This window comes from Phascolarctos cinereus, unplaced genomic scaffold (genome assembly GCF_003287225.1).
Source record: "Phascolarctos cinereus isolate Bilbo 61053 unplaced genomic scaffold, phaCin_HiC Scaffold_1;HRSCAF=81, whole genome shotgun sequence".
Classification (NCBI taxonomy): domain Eukaryota; kingdom Metazoa; phylum Chordata; class Mammalia; order Diprotodontia; family Phascolarctidae; genus Phascolarctos; species Phascolarctos cinereus.
Genome location: NW_027555514.1, coordinates 94,456,798 through 94,480,422, shown reverse-complemented (window position 1 = coordinate 94,480,422; position 23,625 = coordinate 94,456,798). Strand labels below are relative to the sequence as shown.

The 23,625-nt window shown below is 37.9% G+C and overlaps 1 protein-coding gene and 1 pseudogene across 1 annotated transcript in view; one reads left to right on the top strand and one right to left on the bottom strand.

The window, feature by feature from the left end:
• CNTNAP2 (contactin associated protein 2) overlaps window positions 1-23,625 on the top strand; it is a 1,976,042-nt gene that overhangs the window by 1,368,846 nt on the left and 583,571 nt on the right. The window lies entirely within an intron of this gene.
• On the bottom strand, window positions 13,251-15,656 carry LOC144456743 (sushi domain-containing protein 2 pseudogene; annotated as a pseudogene).

Below are 23,625 nucleotides of genomic sequence, written 5' to 3'. Positions count from 1 at the left end.
TGTGAGAAGATAGCCTTTGCAAAGACTTACAGCTGGAAGATGAAGTGCTGGGCTCAGTGGACAGCAAATGGTCGGTTTGACTGAACACTGAATACATGAAGGAGAGAAATATAAAGTAAGTCTGGGAAGGTAGTTTAGAACCAGAATTTAAAGGGCTTTAAATATCAGCATAAGAAGTTTTCATTTTGTCCCGCAAGGAATAGGGAGACAAAAAATAATTATAGAGCCAGAGAATGACATGATCAGACTATGCCTTGGGAAAAATTACTTTGGCAACTACATGGATGATGGGTAAGAGAAGGGAGAGATGAAAAAAATGGAGACTAGGCAATATGTGAGTGATGGGATGCTGATCTCAAGGAATAGCACCAAATAGTTCAGGTTGGGGGCTGAAATATTGGAGTATATGAAGAGGAATAATGAAAAATGCCTGGAAAGGTAGACTAGATCTAGATTGTGAAGGGCTTTAAATACCATAATAAGGAGTTTTTATTTTATTATAGAGGCTTTAGGGAACTATGGGAGATTTTGAACAGGGCAATAATGTAATCAGGTCTGTGCTTTAGAATGATGATTTTGCCAGCTGTGTTACAGGTACATTGGAGAGACAAAAGGCTAAAAGAGACAAATTAGGAGACTGTTGCAATACTGTAGGCAATAGTGCATGTTTAGAAAGATAGGAACAAGTGAAATAGATGTAGCAGAGGTAAAATCACAAGAATTAATTGAACATGGTGAGGATGAGGGAGAGGAAGGAGTCAAGAATGACTTTGAGTCTGCTGATATGAGTAATTGGATGAATGATAGAACCCTGAATAGAAAAAGAAATATAGAGAAGGGTAAGATTTGGGGAGGGTGGAGGAAGAAATAATGAATTGCATTTGAATTATATTGAGTTTGTATAACACTGAGGCTTCAAGCTGTTGGCTAGTAGGTACTTGGTGATATGTACTTAGACTTCAGGAGAACAATTTGAGCTGGATAAATTGTTAGAATCATCCAAATAGAGATAAGTGAACTGATATAATCTCTAATAAGTATAGCACGTAGAAGGAGAGAGGATGAAGGGCAGAAACTTGACTTGGATATTGCTAGATATTTGGGTATTCAGAAATAAGAAGTATACTAAAATATTGTTCAGTGTCACATTAAAGAAACAACATGATAATGGCAAGATTTATTTACTTGGAGTCAGGAGAGATCTGAGATTATATCCTACATCTGACACTCACTCGCTTTAACTGTCTGAACATTTGTTTCTTCATTTGTAAAAAGGGACTTGCAATACTGGTAGTGTCTTCTTTCCAAGAATGGGGTGAGAGTAAAGTGATATGTGTAAAGTACTTTGCAAAGCTTAAAGTATTTTGTAGTTGTCACCTACTATTATTGGTAGAACTTTCCTGTTTTCAACTGAAGATTTTGATATTTTGTAGGAAGTGTTGGTGAGAAATATATTGGACTTATATATGGTACATCATAATTAATTCCAATGAGTTGTTCTGAACCATGAACCATACATCTCTATCCATAATCAAAAGAATGTGGTGTTTTATTGCATAAATGAACTAACTGAATGTTAAGCAAACCTCTGTCCATGGTGCTGATGTGTGTATAGTGTAGAAAATGAACTGCCCTTGTACTACATTGCATTTAATTACTATTTAACATATTTAGGTGCATATCTAGTTTTAATGCTCAAGGACATTTGGGTTCTTTTTATTTCATTACAAGAAAAATAACTGAATTATATGTATGCATATATGTGCGTGTGTGTCTTCTCTAAGAGCTTCCAAATTAGTAAAGGATAGTGAATGTTTAAGTGTAGAAATGGAGATTAGAGATAGATTAGATAGATAAATAAATAGAACAATAGATAGATGAATAGAATAATAGGTGGGTAAGGAGAGAAGAGAGAGAAGGGAAGAACTAGAGAAAAGAAAGGGGGAAGATGAGAGGGAGAAGATATATCTCAAATTTCAGTGGTACAAGGAACTCTCGGGTGATCAAGCTCCTTCTCCCAGTTCAGGTTGGCACCTTCTTTGCAACTTATGATATCTGAGAGTTGTGTAGAACACTGAGAAGTTACATAATTTGTTCATGGCTGCATAGCCCAGATGTGACAGAGGCACAACTTGAACTTTGGTTTTCCTGGCTTTGAGTCTCACATTCACTATGTTCCACTGCTTCTCGATGTCTATACATATATACCAGTATGCATATACATGTACTTAGATAAATCCATATCTTGTGAGAGGCAACAGAGTATAGTAGATAGAGAGCTGGTCTTGGAGTCAGTAGTTCTGAGTTCAAGTCGTAACTGTGACACATACCAGATGTGAGATATTTGCCAAGTCATTTAACACCTCCTTACCCTGTACCAATTAAATCATAAATCTAGTCTTTTCTCTTCCCCCCAAATAATATGTACATATGTTAAAATTGCAGAACTTAATCACAGAAAAGGTGCCCATCCTGAAGTTTTAAAATAACAACCCAAATCCTTCTACTGCTAGGTGATTCTTTTATGAAATGAAAGCATGTCCTTTTAGTAAAATAGGAAGGGCCATATGGTCAACAACTTGCCATGCTGCCAAATGACCTTTAATTGATAGTTAAGTCAGTCAGAGCAGAAAATATCAGACTTGAAGAAGAACCCAGGTCCTAGTGAAATGTGCAGAAACATGTGGAGCTATAAAGGGGTAGGCAATGAGAAGACATGTAAAACTGGGGGAGTAAAATCATGGGCAGAAACAGCTCCAACAGGAAGTGAGGCTTTGTGGACTTATCAAGTATAAGGAGTATTGGGATAGTTACTGTGTTGCTTAAAATCCCTAAGTCTCTCTGACCACATATCCCAAAGATGTTTTCTTTCTCTCCTTGGGATCCCACATTGTAGCCTAAAGTTTTTTTCCCATGGGCCTGGGGAAATTTTGTTTAGCTTTTTTTGTTGTTTGTTTTACAGGTTTACTTTGATTTAATAAGCAGTGTTAATCATAGACATTCATTAGGCTGGGTATATTTATTGAAAATGCAATGAGGAGGAGACCATTGAGGGAGCATCATCATTCTCAGTGAAGAGAGGAAAAAAGAAGGAGAAAGGGAGAAAGGGAGAAAGACAGGGAGAAAGGGAGGGAGGAAGAGACAGAGAGAGAGAGACAGAGAGAGGGAGAGAGAGACAGAGAGAGAGAGAGAGAGAGAGAGAGACAGAGAGAGAGAGAGACAGAGAGAGAGAGAGAGAGAGAGAGAGAGAGAGAGAGAGAGAGAGAATCAATACAAGTACTTTTCAGAGTATTGTCTACCTGACAGATATGGAGACTTCCAGATCATTCACTATAACTTATCAATGGTGGTAGAAACCCACCTAGGCAATGAGTCATTGAAGGGGTGGGGTAAAAACAAGAGTGGCCGAACAAGCACCTCTCCACCCCACTACTGATATATGTGTATGTCTGTGTTAAAGAATGTGTGTATGCACAGAGTATTGTGTAGTGCATGCATGTGTTTGTATTATATAATAATTGGACTGACTATCCTGAGGTCAAAAAGAGCTAATTGGTAGTAGGAATCATCATTCTCATTTTGGGAGAAATTTCCTCCTCTCATTTCATTGGTTTATATTTCAAAAGTAATAACATCAGAGATATGGGAGTCAAAAATCTCTTTCTGAAACTTATCCTCAGTATTGGTGACCTGAATTACAGAGGTCCTCTGAGTTCCTAAATAAGCCCCCTGAAAAGCACATTAACTATCAGGCTGGTGATTATGCAACACATATCCCAAAAACACAGTAAGTGATTGATTTAGCATATCATTAAACATTTTACTGAGAAAATCACATAAAAACAGTAAACATTCTGTAGCTATTTTATGTTACATTTCTGGGAAATGACCATTAGCATAATATAGTAATATCATTAGCACAGTCTATACAGATGAAAAAATTCTCAAAGCCAATATTGTATTTTCATGGAATAAATAACCATGTGTTTCAATAAACACAATTATGGATGTTAATACACTAACAGATTGGGTTATTCGAGTTTTTGCTATCATCACTTATAGGAGATATTTCATATTTAGTCCATTTAGAAATAAAATATTAAAAATATTGTTTTAAGAGAAGATTATATTCTGTGGTGTCTCAGTGGTGGCCAAGATTGTTTTTCTTAATACCTGCTTTGAGGGTCATCTGAATGCCAGGCAGAGTTCATCTCTCTCTTACTCTTTGCCACTTACTAGCTGCCTAGCCCTAGGCAAGTTGACCTCTTTGAGTCTCAGTTTCCTGGTCTTTAATAAATGAGACTAATAATGCTTGGACTCCCTGCCTTAAAGGCTTCCTGTGAGGATCAAATGAAATTAATTATGTAACATGTTCTGTATACCTTAAAGTACTCCATGGAATTTTGGGAGAATACAAAAAAACCCCAAACCAATAGTACTCAAATACCTGGCCTTGATTAGATAAAATAGCTGTTGACCAGGCAATCCTATGTGCTAATAGGCATGGATTCCCAAAGAACTGTCATGTCCTTGGTGCCTGGAACAATCCTTTGTTTATAACAGGTACTTAGTAATTGTTTGGTAGCTTAATGACATAGGAATTAATTTTATAATTTCTGCAGAAAGACAAAGGGAAAGGACTCTCATGTATAACAATATCCATAGCAGCAGTTTTGGTGTAACTAAGAAGGAGAAACACAATAAGTACACATCAGTTGGGAATGGCTGAAAACATTGTTATGATAATATAGAGGACCCAAACTGAGAGCTTAGTGGATCCAGGCATTGTCTCTTATGATCTGACTTCCCTCCAGCTTTGTCTTTATCTCTGGTATAGCTCCAAATGAAGATTGTCCTGGCCTCAGGAACTATTTCCCAGAGATATCTCTGGCTTCAAGACCTGACCAGAATGTCCACAGGATTCCAGCATACCTTTGTGTCATCCTAGACTGATAGAGGAGCTCTGTGGTTTGTTTCTGGTTTTATTTTACCTGTCACCCTTTTTCATCTCCATTGAGGTGTTTCTGAGGAGATCTGGGGTTAGCTACAACCTTTCATATTACCTTCTTTGCTAGAAGTGAGATAAGTTTAGCAGGCATGACATTGACCCCTGGTGTTTGTTTACACTATAAAAATAATTTCAGGTACATTATAAATTATGTCTTTTGTGCTTTCATGAGATTGTAAGCCCTGTATGCTACCTGAACCATGGTCACTTGTCTCATTAAATCTTTTCTAACAGGATTCACATTTCATGTTCTGTGTTAGTCCACAGGTTGGTTCAGAAAAACAACATTAAGAGCAGGATTATGGTAAACTTATGCACTAACCCTACTTCCTCACATTTAACTTGAAAAATTTCAAGCAATAAAATAAACTTATTATGCTATGGTTCTAAAATGATTTTTTTTAACTGAAGGTACAGAATGGTAAAAAAAAAATCAGTCTGAAATAAATGTTCTTGTCCTTACATACATTAACTGACATTCTGTAGCAAGAGGTAAAAACATGTGACATCTTTGAAAACCCTAGTGTGGATAAATTTTCCAATAAATGAAGCTCATGTATTATACATGCTTGTAGCCTTAGTGTCCCAAGAATACCAAGTCTTTCTGCTTAATGATGCAGGCACTTCATTCACCAGCATCTGCCAGGGTAGGAGCTGGGAAGCATTGCCAAAATAGACCCATTTCCTTAGCACTCAAAAAGTGCTCCTGGGATAAAGTGTACTCACAAATGAGGCTTTTGAAAAAAAATCTACAATTTTTCTGCAACTTCATGACTTTATGACAGTTTTTCATCAGCTCTGTCTAGTCTGTTAAGGTCACATGTTGCTTGGAAATGCCAAAGTCACGCCTCAGGAATCAGCCACCCAGAAGCAGGTAGTACAGTAGAAAGAGCACTGGATCTGAAATCAGGAAGACTGGTGTTCAAATCCAACCTAAGATCCTTACTAGCACTGTGACTCTGGGCAGTCATTTAACTTGGTCTGCCTCAGTTTCCTCAGTTGTAATATAGGGATAATAATAGCACCCAGACTTAGGGTTATAGTGAAGATGAAATGAGACTATATCAAAGGCATTTGGCACAGTGCCTGTATATAAAGTAAGTACTTAATAAATATTTATTTCCTTCCTCCCTCCTTTCCATTAAAAATGGCTCTGTCAGGTGTCTTATGCATTCAGTAAAAAAAACCATTGAGCTGTGCAAGGTACTGTGTTAGGTACTAAGAATAAAATGATAAAACAATATCATCCCCGCCCTCGAGGAATTTACATTTTATTTGGGGAACCCAGTACATACACAATTGAGTAGCTACAACATATGTGCAAAAGTAACATAAAGTAATTTCAAGAGGAAGTAAGTGCTAACAAGTAAGGAGAGATCAAGAAAAGCCTGTGCTTTGACGAAAGCTGTGGTTTATAAGATACATAGTCACAGAGAGCACATATAACAAATATAAGGTATAGTATCTGCAAAGACTTAGAGATTGGAAATACAATGGCATGTAGTAGTCTAGTTTTACTGGAAGTAAGACTGCATGAAGGGAAGTAAGATGAAATTAAACTAAAAGGACAGTTAGAAGTCAAATTTAAAGCTTTTGGTTGTCAGATCTAAATAATTGGAAAAATATCAGTTACTCATGGGTAGGCCTAGCTAATATAATAAAAAAAAAATGGTAATTCTACCTAAATTGATTTACTTATTCAGTGCTATGCCAAACTACCAAAAATTATTTTATAGAAGAAAAATAATAACAAAATTCATCTGAAAGAACAAAAGACAAGAATATCAAGGGCATTAATGAAAAGAAATGCAAGGAAAGGTGGCCTAGCCATACCAGATCTAAAATACATTATAAAGCAGCAATCATCAAAACTACTTGATACTGGCTAAGAAATAGAGTGGCATATCAGTGGAACAGGTTAGGTACACAAGACACCATAGTCAATGACTGCAGTAATCTACTGTTTGGTGAACCCAAAGACTTCAGCTTATGGGATAAGAACTCACTATTTGACAAAAGCTGCTGGCAAAACTGGAAAAGAATATGGCAGAAACTAGGCACAGATCAACATCTTACACCATATACCAAAATAAAATAAAAATGGGTACACAATTTAGATATAAAAGGTGATATTATAAGCAGCTTAGGAGAGCAAGGAACAGTTTACCTGTCAGACATATGAAGAAAGGAAGAATTTATGTCAAAACAAGAGGTAAAGGATATTTTTGCACAAACAAAGCCAAAGCAACCAAAATTAGAAGGAAATCAGAAAGCTGTGAAACAATTTTTATAGTAAGTGTCTCTGATAAAGGCCTCATTTCTAAAATATATAAAGAATTAAGTCAAATTTATAAGAATACAAGTCATTCCCCAGTTGCTAAATGGTTAAAAATATGAACAGGTAGTTTTCAGATGAAGATATTAAAGCTATCTATAGTCACATGAAAAAATGCTCTAAATCACTATTGATTAAAGAAATGCAAATTAAAACAGCTCTGAGGTACCACCTCACATCTATCAGATGAGCTAACATGACTAAACAGGAAAATAATAAATGTTGGAGAAGATGTGGGAAAATTGGAGCACTAATGCATTGTTGGTGGAGTTGTGAAATTATCCAAACATTTTGGAGAGCAATTTGGAACTATGCCCAAAGGCTAACTGAACTGTGCATACCCTTTGATCCAGCAATACCATTTCTAGGTCTATATCACAAAGAGATCATACAAATAGGAAAAGGACCCACATAGAGAAAAATATTTATAGTAGCTCTTTTTATGGTGGACAAGAATTGGAAATTGAGGGAATGCCCATCAATTGGGGAATGGCTGAACAGGTTGTGATATGTGAATGTAATGGAATACTATTGTTGCATAAGAAAAGATGAGCAGGCAGACTTCAGAAAAACCTGGAAAGACTTATATGAACTGATGCTGAGTTCTGAAGTGAGTAGGACCAGGAGAATATTGTACGCAGTAACAGCAACATGGTGCAGTGACAACCTTTGATAAACTTTGCTCTTCTCAGCCATACAACGATCTAAGACAATTCCAAAAGACTCATGATGGAAAATGCTATCCACATCCAGAGAAATGACTATGGAGTCTGAAGGCAGATCGAAGCATACTATTTTCTCTCTTTTTTTTCTTTCTCGTCATTTTTCCCTTTTGTTCTAATTTTTCTTGTACAACATGACTAATATGAAAAAAATATGTTTTTTAAAAAAGCTTTTAGTTTTCTGATTAGCATTGGCCCAAAGAAAGGGGTACAATCTGATATTTTCATTCTGTCACATGTACAAAGCACCATCTAGAAACTATAAGTTAACTGTGTGTGTGGCCTAACCTTGCTCAGCAGCATTACACGAAGAACCTGTCTTTTCCTCCCAAATCTCGCTATTTATTACATTACATAAAAGCATCACTATTTTATCAATTCATTAATCTTTTTCTTTCCAAGTTGTATGTATTTGCCATTTCTCCTTTCAAGGTTAGCTCAACTTCCTTCTAATTGTGTCTTTTGCCTTTCTCAAGCCTGGGAGCTTTGAAATCCACACCATAATATGTTTTTTATCACTTGCCTAGTTCAGTTCTGCCACTTGTGGATGTATTGTTGCATATAAGATACAATGCTCTATCATACCGTCCTTAACTTGTCACTGTCATGTAGTGAATGCCCCTCTGACATGGTGAAATTGACCTTGAAGCACCTTCAACTTGGCATTACCAAAATGATGCACTACAAGTCTATTGAAATTAGTGAGACTTGGCTTACTCTTTTACACAATACTGCTACAAAGCTTCAGAGGCATCCTAGACCTGATGTATGTTTGCATGGCTTAGTGTTGCTTTCTGAGGCAACTAAGCTCCAGGCATCTTTTGTGTTTCCCCACAGAATTAACAGCTCTTCTCCCTTCTCTTCTTCATGGATAACTCCCCTCTTCTCTTTCATTGTCTACCACTCACCACTCTCACCATTGTTTCTCATCTCCACCACTGTTTCTGCTATCAACATGCATTCATTGTTTGCAAGTCTCTTCCCATTTATATTTTTCCCAATTCTTTTTTTTCTTTTCCTGAATGTGTCAGGAACATACTTTGTAATGTCAGGTATCAATAGCTAGCGAAGAGTAAACAGGCTTCCTGTGCAGCTGAGGTTCATTACTGCAGAAACAACCTGAAAAAAATCACTGCAAGATCAAACATGGAAACTCAAAAGGTATGCAATGCTAAGGAGCCCAAAAAGAATAAAATCGCTCTGTTGTACTATAGCATCCCACACACACACAATGCACATGTACATGCACACATGAATATATGTGTGTGTACATAACTGAGTCTACCCAGACTTGTTGGATTCTGTACCAAACTAAACAACTTGCCTTTTATTGGCATTGTCAGTAAATGAGAGTTCTCCTTTCTTTTTTGGCAAAATCAAAAGTCACAGTGCCTCATTTACGAGTTTTTGATCTTGTGATTGTCTGGATCAGAGCTTCTTAATTTTTTTTTTTTATGTCGTGGATCCCTTTGGTAGTCTGCAAAGCCTATGGACCCCTTTTCAGGATAATGACTTTAAATACTTAAAATTCAGAAGATTACAAAAGAAACCAATTATATTGAAATGTAATTATCAGGAAAAAAAATTTAATTCTTAGACCTCAGGTTAAGAATCCATGATGTAGGCTGTTTTTTCTGTAACAATTTAGCAACTATTCAATTTTTTCATTGGCCTATATATTATTTTCATTTCCTTTGTAATAGTTACTTCTGGGTTCAGCAAATTTAAAGTACCCGCCTTCAAGGTTATAGAAGTGTCACCAAGCATTTGGCATCTCTTTTTTATTTAAGCTAAATGGTATGCTGGATCTGTCTTGTATTAGTGCACAAAAGCCTATGTTAAATTTTCCAGATGAGTATATACACTTTGGAAATTGTCAAATACTACAAATCAGAGCTAGATTTATTGTTTTATAGATTGTCCAGACTTTAAAAAGCAATAGAGAAAATGTTAATAATTCAGATTAAATGTTTTAAATTTTTATTTTTTCAATTTTTAATTTGTGGAATAAAACAAGTCCTTCCACAACATAGTATAATAAAAAGGTGATTACATGTGAAACTGCAAACCTATTATGTACAACTTGCTATTCCTTACAATAAAGTTATCATGTAAATTTCTTTTTTTTCTGTGGTGAGACAATTGAGGTTAAGTGACTTGTCCAGGGTCACACAGCTAATAAGTGTCAAGTGCCTGAGGCTGGATTTGAACCCAGGTCTTCCTGACTCCAGGGCCTGTGCTCTATCCACTGCACTACCTAGCTGCCCCTAAATTTCTTTTTGTTACCTTTTTTCTCTCCTCCTTCCCCATGCTGTAAAGAGGGCTATCATTAGACACAAATGTGTGTGTGTGTATATGTGTGTGTGTATGTGTGTGTGTGTGTGTGTGTGTATATATATGTAATATATATGTGTGTGTATATGTATATATATATATATGTGTGTATATATATATGTAATATATATGTGTGTGTATATGTATATATATATATATGTAAAATTATATATATATATATTTCTATTTATCAGTTTTTTTTCCTCTGGATGCAATTAGCATCTTCCTTCATATGTCTTTTGTAAGTAATTTAGGTATTTCTAATAGTCAGAGTGGCACTTTTTTTGGAGACCCACAGTATCCTGAGGAAATGAGCTCTGTGAATCGATGTTGCCAGATAAAGAATGCACCCTTCTAGAATCTGACAAAGCATACTACTCCCAATATCAACACCTAGGACCAGCTACCCCATAATAGCTCATATTCTGTGTCCACTATCCAGAATGAATAGTATTTAGGTGATGTATATCACCATTGTGTTTTAGCACATGAAAAGGGATGCAATTTTATTGACAATTCTGGGCAAAAATATTTTTGAGATGTACAGATAATTAAGACAAAATAGCATTCAAGTACTCATTTATCCATAAATCATTCCACTAAATCCTCTTGATTTTGCTCTATAGAAGCAATCATAGTGACTCAGAGTGAATTTGACACACAGTTTGGCTCCATAAACTCCCTGAATCCCAAGGAACAGAGGTACATTTATTTTCATTGTATGAGCCACTATATAATATGAACACAGTCTTCACCTGGAGTGTTCTATTTTAAACAAGAAAAATATTGAATTGTAGATGGATACTTTGATATTCATGTGCTACATTTGAATTCCACTGGACTCATTATTAAAGGGTCTCTATGAGTTGCAGATAGTAATAAGCTGTAGTACCACCCTCCCCTTCTTTCTGCCATTACCTGTTAAGGTCACATCTTTTCTATAGTACACGAATATCAGCATTATCCTCTAAATATGGTTATTTTGACTCTTGCTAGGTATAATGTGAAGATTCGACTAAGCTAGATGTTAGACACCTTGGAATATACAAATATTTTTCCTCCTAACCACTTTACCTTACTGAGCCAATTTTTTTTTAATCTACCTATTGAAGAATTTAAACCAGGTGATCCCAAAGCTCCCTTGGAGCTTCATCATTTGATGATGCAATTGTTCAAAACTTGTGATTTTGTTGATGTACAGAACTATCGGTGAGGAAACTCCCTCTACCAGTGCAGATTAGAAACTACTTTACAGGTTATGGCCTTGGGGAGTTAGTTGCTTGGGACACTGAGAGGTCACAACTTGCCCAGGACTAGTATGTGTTAGAGACAGAATGTGAAACCAGAAGTATTCTCTATCCACTATGTCATGTAACTTGTCTAAGATCTACATGACATCTCTCTTATATTCATTTTACTTGACTGATTTAGATTAATTGAAGGAAGTTCAATCTTCTGGGACACAGAGCTCAGTGGGGTCCTGAGCTCTTGGAGGCTTTTTCTCCTTACTTTTCAAAACTGACAAGTGGTAGCTTCAAATCCTCTCCTAAAAGGGAAAAGAATAAATGTAGAAGCCAAGGCTCCCAGCCCCTTTCGTGCTGTCCTCAGCGGGGAGAGTCTGAGGCCTCTCTTCGTACATCATTATCTCTTGGCAGCATCACTGGATGCCATTTGTGAAGGGTTCAACGTGAATGACCAAGAACGAATGAAATGCCAGAGCTCTGCTCCCTAGTGCCTTCTGAATGAAGGCTCAGTTTGGGCTCTGTAGCAATTGAAAAAGGTTTCTTTCTCCAAACCACATGATTAGCAGCCAAGAGCCACTCACATCCAAGTCTCTCCAAAACATTTCTATCACATGTCATCATGACTCTCCTGGAAGCCGGCTTCCTAGCCTCTGTTTTGTAGTACCATAATAGAGTTTCTATGAATATACATGGAAGGAGGTGGGGAAGGAGAAGTGAATAATGCCACTCCCAGGCTTACTACTTCTTGATTTGTGTTTTATATTCTAAAAATACTAGCCATATTCCTATTGAGCATTCTTTTTTTTGTGGAATATATTTTTTAAAAAATCAAAGAACAGAATCATGGCTCTCAACTGAGACCACAGAGCTGTGACACAAGATGAATCTTCCAGGTCATCCAGAACAGCAGAGTCTGGCAAAGGAAGAGAATGAGGTGTCCTTTATAAGTTAAAGTACTGTCCCAGCTTCCTGTTTTCCTCCTCATCTGGGGACCACCCATTCTCCACCCCATCTCGATCCATCTGGTTACCAATTATGTGCACCTCCAGCCAAGCACTGACTCCTTGGGAGAAATAGAGGGCATGGGCTTAGCACTCCTTGTGCAGCTGCCCCTGCCCCCTCTAGGGGGAGGTAGGGTTCTTTTCTCATCCCTGAAGGAGACTATATTTCTGAGTCCATCTTCTTCCTGCAAGGAAGTCACTGGGTATAGAAACCATTTTGGGATTGGAGAGTAACATCATCCTGAGGATAGACACAGGCTACTGATGGATGTTCACTCTAGGGGTGGATGCCATGTTGGGAAAAGACACAAGGTGAATGCCAAGTTGGAGATGAACACCACATTTGGGATGAATGCCACACTGAGGATAGACAGCCAAATAGGGATGACTGCCATGTTAGGAGTAGATGCAACGTTGGGGATGGACGCCCAGGCTGAGGGTGGGTGGATGCCAGGCTGGGAAGAGACACAAGGTTGGTGATGAATGTCCATGTCAGAAGAGGGGTTGCTATATTGGAGATTAAACACTACAAAGAGAAAGACTCCAAATTGGGAATGGATAGCCAGGTGGGTGATGTACATCAAGTTGGGGATGGATGGGTGTCCATTAAGGGACAGAGGTAGGAGATGGACCCTCAGGTGGGGGATAAGCACCCTGTTGGACATAGATACTCAGGTGGGAGATGGATGCCAGGGCAGCCAGAGTCATTACAATCTATACTTCAGAGATGATTCCTGGTAGCACAGTATGATTTGAGTCTGGATTGCATGGTGGTGGGGCTCCTGATCATACCTCATTAGGCTGGCAGATTTGCTCTGTGGAACCTCTCAGTCAATAACCTAGTGCACAGGTGAACTGTAAGGTACAGCCCAAACATGTAACTGGTTCCATTTTTCTTCCCATTCTTTGGGGCAGAGAGCCAGCCTCAGGAGACCACTGGCTGCAGGCTCTGTCACAGCTAGTAGTGCTGCTTGTCAGCCACACTTGTGACATTGTCAATGTCCAGCTTCCCAACAATGAGAGCATTAAACTAGCAAAAGGGGTCACTCCCACAGAGGGTGGATACGTAGGGTGCCAGAAGCGTAGGTGTGAACACAGGCAGGAATGCAGAGTGATGCTTGGGCTCTCAGAGGTAGCTGTCCACTAGAGACTAAGAATCATAGGTATGCAGGGAGGAATCACTCCAAATGGCCCAGTCTAAATTCAAATAACTGGTAGGGCTTGGAGGCAATGCCAGAGGTGGGGGGAAGGGGACAGAACCATCATATTCCTTAGGGTGAAATTGTTAGACTGGACATTGTTCAGGGTTTGCAGAAGGTCCTGAGTATGATTCAGGAACTTGTCAGGAAGAAGGAAGTTCAGGCTCAAGAAAGTTTCATGAACCTGGATTTACATGCCAGCCCCAGAGGCCAGCATCTCTAACACATTCTGGTTCACAGACATTGACAGGAACATGCCTTTTAGGTCTATCTAACTCTGCTCAGTGAAGTTCAGGATCTCCTGATTCAGCACCACCTCAGAGGGTCCTCCCAGTAGGGCCTCTAAGCCAGGCCTCCAGCACATCTGAGGTGTTCTCCTTCACACCACTGCCAAGATGCCTGTAACTGAGGTCTGGGAACCACAGAGCATCAAGGCTGGCTGGGTCCTGCCCTGTACCAACAACTTTGTGAGGTTAGGCTGTACCAGCATACACTGTCCATGGGCCATTGAATGTAAAGCAAATGTGTCAAAGGTAAGGAAAGGTCCAGTCTGAGGCAAGATGAGGACAGTAGGTGGGGCAGTTGCTTGAAGGCCAGTAAGGTAAGTAGAATAAGAAGTCTGGACCAGAGACAACAGTAATAGAAGGTAATCACATTATAAATCTAATGTAAATGGCCAGGCACCAGAGGTGTTTACCCTTAGCAGGGTGAGCCCCAGTTGTGACAACAGTCTGGGGTGCTGCCACTCAATGTGTCACCCATCAGTACCTAGCCCCTCCAGTGTGCAGTAGCAGCACTACTGACCTGAAGCACAAGGAAGGGACTTCCTAGTATACCTTGCATACAGTGTGCAGGCTCCAGGGGATACATTATGTGCACATGCTCTTCTCAATATCACATCCATAATTGGCAAAGAACTTCCCAGTGTCTACTGGAGCCTAGATCAGGATTCAGGGAAAGTCCTTAATCTCTGCCAAGAAGTTGAACAATTTTTTTCTCCAAAGAGACCCAATTCATGCACTTGGCAGTAACCCAGGCAGCAGAATCCCAATGGAGGTCCTCTCTACATGCCAGGCCAAGGCTTGCTCATTGCTCCACATCATTGGCAGATCCCTCTCTCCATCAGTGTGGTTGCTTCCAGAGATGCACAAGGTGCCCACCTCTCAAGTCTGATACTGAGGTTTGGCTGGCATCAGGGTGAGGGTGAAGTTGTCAGTGTTGGGGAAGTTCCTGGCAAAGGTGTAGAGGTACATCCACTCAGCCATCTATTTATCAGAATAGGGCTTGCCTGTCTCTTGGTAGCCTCAAAGTTCAGGGAGCTCTTCCAGGACAGGGTGAAGTTGCTAGTGATCCCTGGGGTCCCACATGGTCTCATTGATCACCTCACTCTTGTTAGCCTATGACACTTTTCTGGGATAGACTGCCAGCCAGGTCATATACTGGGGAATGTATTGCCACCATTCAGGGATACATTGAGTGGAATCTGCCAGCTTTTGTACAGAAACAGGGATACATAGTGAATCCTGCCCTCATCATCCATATCCTTGAGTTTGGATGGTCTCTTGAAATCTGAAGACCACAAAGGTCATCCTGCACTACAAAGTCTTTGGCTGTCATCAGAGAAGCCAAATAGGGCAAGATCTTCAGAAAGAATTGCCAGTAGCTGCAACAGTAGGTGTTCAGGGATGGACAGGTCAAATGACAGGATCGATTTCTTCTGAAATCCCCAAAGTGCACAGCACAAGGCTCCAGAGTCTTTTGTGGACAGCTAGGGAATCCTGCTGGCCAGGAGCAGGAACCACCAGAGCTGCATGGCCAACTGGTCTATGTTCCCACATGAGTAATGAGCCCACGCACTAGTGGAAGAAGAGAGCAGGATCCAGACACTGCCTTGGCAGATCTGCAAGGAGGGCACACAAACTCAGCTTGGCCACAGCCTTATCGCAACCTGGACTGCCTCCCACGCCTGAGCATTCTTTTTAAAAAAGATCAATTCCCACTCTCTAAAATTAGAGTGTGTGTGTTTGACATACACAATGAACTCTGATCCTGTAGACTCAAAATAGTAGAAAGGCATCACTTCAAAAAAATCCAGTTCCTAGTATTTGGGACATGATTCATCTATCCCAATAAGACATTATCGGGCATCATTATATTTAAAACTGATGGAGGAGCATGAGGGTTCACTGTGCTATAATGGAAACCATTGGTGGCCATGGACATTTATTTATTCTAGGACAATACTTCAAGGAATTGTCTCTATTGGAAAGAAAAAAAAACGTATTTAAGTTTGGACCTAAAAAACAATTTGAGGTAGATCTGCCATCCTAGCTTGCAAGTGGCATTTTAAAGATGATAAGTGAAAAATCACATTGAGTACAAATGGAGAGCCAAAAGTCCTTGAGTAAGAGTAAGAATATTCTCTGTACACTATACAGCTGTTGACATGATAGTTGGGAAAAAAATCAATTTTGCTTTTTTTTTTATTGCCATTCATCTCATCATTTGTAATATATTAAATAAATCATAAGTTCAGCTTCTTCCTCCATACCATGAAATATAGTATAAGAAACTGGGTCAGGGAGGTGGGGAGGAAGTAGATCAAGATATTTTTAACTTTCTCTTGAAAACTATTATAGCACATATAATGGTATACTGAATCATTTTTAATACAAAGATTGTAAATTCCCTGTGAACAAAGGTTATTTCTTTCATGGATTTTCAAATTTCTTTTTGCACGTTATCATGCCTTCCACACGGTAGACACTCAAAAATCTTTGTTGAGCAAGTAAAAAGAGTAATGAATGGCTTTATTATTATATTGTAGGTAGTTCTGTGAAACTCTAAAATGTGTATATATACCCATATGTGCATACATCTATAACATATATACATGTGATATATATATATATATATATATATATATATATAGAGAGAGAGAGAGAGAGAGAGAGAGAGATCATGTACATATATGGACATATGTATAGACATGTGTGTACATACCTATATGAAATATATAACCAAATAAACAAAACCACAAGTTCTGTTTAAAATGAAGAATGAAATTTCAAAATCTATGCCAAGAATATCTCAAAATCAGTCTGCTAAATCAAAGGACAGGGCCATACTTGGTTGACTTTTGTGAATACAGCCTGATATCTGTTCCTGTAAAAACTCTGACCCAGTTAAACCTAGAGGCATGGATGTTATTTTGTGTGTGTGTGTGTGTGTGTGTGTGTGTGTGTATTTTTTCATTCAAGAGCTTAATTTCTGTTGACATAGTCTTTAAGAATCCTGGATCACCTCCTCACCACAATGAGATACTTAAATAGATTTTATTGGAGATGTTTAGTTAAAAAGAAAAAAAAAACTAACTGTACTTATGTGTGAATGTGTGTGTGTGTGTGTGTGTGTGTGTATACATATAGTTAGCTTTTTTTTTCCCCCTAAAACATCTCCACTAAAATTTGTTCCATCACCCCTTTGTGGTAAGGACCTGACCCTGGGTTCTGGAAGACTATGTCAATGGAAATTAAGCTCTCAAAGGCCTTACCAACAAAGTGTAGATTACTAATGAATTGTGTCTCAATCTAGAAATTACCTTCCCTAAGTAGAGGTAGGCTCATCACAAGAAGCTTAGCCAACATATGGCAGATAGTCTTTGGTTATAGCAATTATTAAGACTCTTCACTAAAGCATGAAAAGGCTGTGAATTCTGTTAGTGAGACAAGTACATACCAAAGAAATGAATATTTCAAAGAGTAAAGCAAAAATGGAAAGGAAGTTTAAATGATTTCCTTCTATCTCCACCAGCCAGGGCCCTTGTCTTCTTTATTTCATCCTTACAATTTGGGAGAGTGTTGTTATTTATTATTCATTCATTTATTTGTTCATTCATTTCAGGACTATTTTATTACGTAACTACTATGTGAGAGAAAGTAGTAAAGTATAGGGCATACACAGATTACCTTGAGTCTGAAAAACTTGGTTTTAAGTTCTGCCTCTTCCAAATACTGGTTATGTAACCCTGGGCAAGTCTCAGTGACTCAGTGAGTAGCTTTCTTAGGCTGTCAGTGGAAAGAAAGTAGTGAATTGCATTGGCAAAGAAGGTTCATCACCAGGAGCTCCCCATAATGAAAAAACCACTGGTCCTATTTAAAATAATATGTAAGCTATTAACCATTTAGAATTGGTGACATAGGTATGACTTCATAAAGGAAGTGGTGAAACTTCCAGAATGTATCTAAGAACAAGATTTGAAAATCTACACCAAGAATATCTCAAAATCCATTTGCTAAATCAAGAGCAATGACACAATTGGTGGCTTATGAGACAGTATAGCCTTATTTTGTTCCAATAGGAACTTGGAACCAGCTAAACCTGGAGGCATGGATGTTATTAATTGAATGTTTCCATTCTGATACAAAATCAGATGATGATAAGAAGGAAGAGAGTAGGGACCATAAAAAGTAAAAGTAAGACATGATTTCCATGATGTCCATCATGGAAATCCTTATTTTTATTATTTTTGTTCAAGGTACTTGTTCAGTGTTGACTATACTCTGCAACTGAGATGTGATCCTTTAATAAGGATTTCTCTCTGAATTCTCTGAATTTTTCAGTCACTGTAGGAGTAAGTATGGTAGTCACAAGAGAACTGGTCTGCAGTCAGAGAACCTGGGTTCCAATATCAATATATTACCTGTGTTGTCCTGGGCGAGTCACTTAACTGTTCTTGGACCTAGACTAGAAGGCCTTTGAGGTCCTTTTCAGAAAGAATGAAAGAATATGAAAGAATAAATGGACTTATTATATACTAAGCACCAAGGATGCAAATACAAAAGTGAAAGAAAGTTTCTACCTTCAAGGTGCTTACATTCTAACAGGCCAAGGCAGTGTATATGGGCGAATGGTGGCTAGGAAGTTTGGATCTGAAGAGTCACAGGGATATTGAATTAATTCACATTTCCTGAAGCATTAGTCATCACGATGTAGTTACTGAGCAAGAGGTGGATATGGGGAAATGAGGGTGACATCATCTGTCCCGTTGTCAAAGATGGCTGAGGATGCATGATCAAATGAACTGAGGCTTACATATTTTAATATGCTACTAGCATTGAGTATATTTAGCAGGTAGATTCTAACGATGGGCATGTGATTGGAAGTTTTCTTTAAATTTAGCTGCAAGGATTTAGAAATATGATTATTTAAAATCACAGGTTGCATGTTGCTAAAAAGATTATGTTACCAGTTAGAAACAGAACCCATGCAGCAGTTTTTGCAAACAAAAGTAATACTGCAAACTGTACCAGGGTGAGCCTCATGAAATGCCCCCTCAGTTGACTACTTGGGCATCGAAAACAGCATTGTGAAGCCTGACGCTGGAGATTCCATGAAGATATAGAGAGAAGAGTATAGGAGCTCACTCCAGCATCCAGTGGCTTCCCTGCTAGGTGCTAAGTGTTGTTAACAATTCTGATAGCAATAGCTAGCAATTATATAATTCTTTAAGGTATACAAAGTACTTTACATATATTGTTTCATCTCACTTGATCCTCAAAATAAACCTTGAAGATAGGTTCTATTAATATCTCCATTTTACAGATAAGGAAACCGAGGCAAATGGAGGTTAAATGACTTACCCATAATGACATAGCTAGTTTACTGTGTTGGATTTGAACTTGGATCTTCTTGACTCTAAGTCTTATACTCTAACCACTGCACTGCCTGTCTACTAGCACTTGCTTCCCTCACTACCCTACTGAAGAGCAAGTGCTACTAATACCCTCTGAATTTGGCATTCTATGCCAAAGCTCTGGTTGCAGCTGTTGTTGTTGAACCATAGCAGTCATGTCTGACTCTGTGACCCTATTTGGAGTTTTCTTGACAAAGATACTGGAGTGGTTTGCCATTTCATCCTCCAGATGAGGAAACTGAGGCAAACAGGATTAAGTGACTTGCCCAGGGTTACACAGCTAGTAAGTGTCTGAGGCCAGATATAAACTTGGGAAGAGGAGTCTTCCAGATTCCAAGTCCAGTGCTCTATCCACCCAGGTACCAAGCTGCCCAAAGCTCTGATTGCCCCAGCCTAATTAGAACTTAGGTCAGAAGAGTGCTTTTTTTTACAAATAGTTAAATTCAATAAATATTTATTAACCACCAGCTATGTGCAAGGCACTGTACTAGGCCTTAGAACAGCACTTAGGAAAACAGAAGAAGTTGATGTCAGGAAAGCTAACTATACTATTGAGCAAGCCTGGCTATCCCCTGGATACCAGTCTGTTACAAGGTCAGATAAAATCTGGCTTCAATTTGGGATTTTCTGGAGTAAAGACCCTTTATATTTCAGCTCCTGGAAGTTCAAGGACATTTAAGATGAGAGAATGGACATAGCAAAATCATGAAAAGTGCTGAGAAATTAGAGGTCGTTAGTATGAATTGTAAATTGCTAATATAAATTATAAATATGCTACCAAGAGAGATTTTCGTCTGCTGGGCTAGCCTGTTATTCATTACTTATTGTTAACATTTAATTAGTGGGAACCTCAATGGGAACACTGGCAGCAGTGCCCTGATTGAGAAGCTGCCCTGGCAGAATCCTTTCACATACTAAGACTGATAAGTACTTAAAAAAAAAAAAAAGTCAAGCTTAATGGCCTAGCCCCAATGCCTTCTTCAGGAATGTTGGATTTGGTAGCCATTTGACTTCAAGGCCTAGGATCAGACACTAATCAAAACTAAAAGGCTTCTAAAAGTGGAAACAAAAAGTCTCCTGGTGAGGCTCTCTCTGTTCCTTGGAGCAAAAGACTGTTACTACTAAGTGTCTGACTGGTGGTTACTGAAATCTCCTTGAGTATTTTATGGGTATTATCAAAACTGTACTCACTCTTTAAGAAATTCAATTTGCCATCGTATTCTTATGAGAGTATAAGGCAATTCAGAGTAGCCTCCAACTTCTTAAGGATCAGATTTCAGTTTGTATTATCCTTACATATTTCCTGAAATTATTTTTTTAACCATATGCTGCTAAAAAGTAGGCAAGTTTCTGAATTAGCAGTATGCAGCTTGGTAACAATTAACCATCTGTTTATAATGCTGTTAGGGACTGAGCATCTCAATGGAAGTAGGGAAAACAACAGAAATATTGTATCTGCCAAGTTTTAGTCATTAGTTATCTTACATAGTAATTTGTTGTCTCATGAGATCGCTAAGGAGTGAAAGAACCACACTGTGATACAAAATAAACTCTGTAAAGCAGGTAGCTTGATAGCTATTTAATGATGTGCTAAGAAGAGTAAGAGACAAAAAAAAAAGGAAGAAAAGAAAAACCCAAGCATGCATTCTTTCACTGCAGCCAAAATTTCACATTAGGGAAATATTTTGAGAGGAGGACAATTTCAATTTTTCAAAGGAGAGATTTGATTATTCTAAGGACCAACTTTCATTGTGACACTTATTAAAAATGTTCCTTGAGTTGGAAGACCTGTCCTGAAGCATCTCATAATAGTATATTCCCCTGGTAAAGCTCTATCTTTATCCCCATTCGCCTTTTTCATTCTCCCTCTAACTTGTGCTCCTCTCAATCACGCACATTAATTTCTTGATGCAAATTCTTTTATAGGAAAAAAAAATCACCAGAATGAGATTTCATTTTAAGAAATTTGAATAAAATGAAGATATATTACAAGAGGGAATTCAATAATCTTTAAGTATTCACTATGATGTTTTTATTCACGAAATAGGATTTTTTATACATACAGTAGGGGGGACACTTGTTAAAATAGATATGATGTTAATTAGGTCCTATTTTAAATTATGCTAATTATTAATGATACTCACTTGCTCTCATGAGTTGGAATAATTTCATGTTGTGCCTAGCTCATTTTTTCATTCCAGTAAAAAGTTATGTCCTTGACAGCAGGAACAATTTTGCTTTGGCCTTTGCATCACAATGTCTAGCTCATTGTCTGATACCTAGTAGGCACTTAATATATGCTTCTTGAATTGATTTTAATTCTTGGCTATGTGGAAACTCTCTTTTTGTCATAGCGAATGCAATTATTCTCAAGGTAATTCCAAAACATTTGCTTGTTGCAAATGAATCCAATACTGACCTGTTAACCAAATGCCTAGGATCAGAGTGGATTTGAGATGAAATAAGAGGTGAGAATGGTTTGCAGAAGAGAGTGAAATAATTGCCCAGAATTGTCTTTAGTTTCTCCTAAAGAATAGAAGGAGGAAAGCATCTTTTTGTATTCCCCTTTCCCAAACCTGTAGTATTTACTTGTGTGTAGGCCCTTTATCATCAAGGGGGCTGATGTGAAATATAATTGTTTCAAAATGGAAGGACACACTGAAGCATGATGAGAGATAGAACTGCAGAAAGGGAAGGGAGGTAGAGGATCCTAGGAACTTGGGAGCTCCAAAGTATATGAAGGCACCTGAGGGGAACAGATTCTGCCAGTGGCAGTATTATAGGTTTAAAATGTTATTAATCTGAAATGAACAGGATCATGTGCATTCAGAATCTTATCAGAGTAACTGGCCCATTTAAGGAGTAATTTGCCTAGACAGAATTTTACTGTTTCCCTGACAGTAACAGCTATGGAGACCTGATGACTTTACCCCATCCAGTTCCCTTCCTTCTCCAAACTCACTGCTGCCTTGTAAGCTAGCATGTCTTATCCTCAGGAGTTTCCTGAGCTCATTAAATCTTCTTGATTTATTATCTGAATTATTATAATAAGTTTTGTCTTCAAATAAAGATAAGCTGATTTTTATGGCGTTGAGTGTGTGCTATAAAGGAGTGACCCATGAGGTGGAGAAGGATAAAAGGTAACTAATGGATTAATAATCTTAGTTATTTAAAATGTTTTATTTGTTTATTTTAATATACATGTGTATATATACATACATATGTGTATACATATATGTATATGCATATATATATATATATATATATATATATATATATATATATATATATATATGGATTTGGAATTCAAAATTCTCTCCTTCCCTCCAGTCCCTCCCCCATCCACGAGAAGGTAAGCAATATTATATCAATGAGGCATATGAAGATATGCAAAACATTTCCATATCATTCCATCTTGCAAAAAAAAAAGAAGAGGAAAAGAAAAAGCAAGAGAAATAAAGCAAAAGAAAAGTATATGTGATCTGCACTCAGAATTCATCAGTTCTCTTTCTGGTTGCAGTACTTTTCATCATGGGTCTCAATTATAGATAATGCTTACTCTTGGTTTTAGATAGATGCTCTTTATCATTTTAAGAAAGACTTCTTTTATTGTTGTGGATTCTAGCATTTTTTAAAAGGAATGAGTATTATATACCCAGCCCTCCATTTCCCCCTCTGCTTTAGAAGTTCTTATTTGTACATTTCTTTTTATGAGATAATTTCCTTCATTCTTCTTCTTCTTTCTCAGTTCTCCCAGTGCATGTCTCTTTCTCACCTCTCCATTCTTTGTGCCCTCATATCTGTGCCCTCTGTCTATATACACTTTTTCTAACTGCCCTAATAATGATAAAGTCCTCATGAGTTATATGTATCATCTTGCTATATAAGAATGTAAGCAGTTTAACCTTGTTGAGTACTTCATGCTTGCTTTTTCATGTTTACCTTTTTATGCTTTTCTTGACTCTTATATTTGAATATCAGATTTTCTATTTTATTCTGGTCTTTTCATCAGGAATGCATGATTTCACTGTTTCTATTTCACTAAATATACATTTTTCCCCCTGAAGGATTATATTCAGTTTTGCTG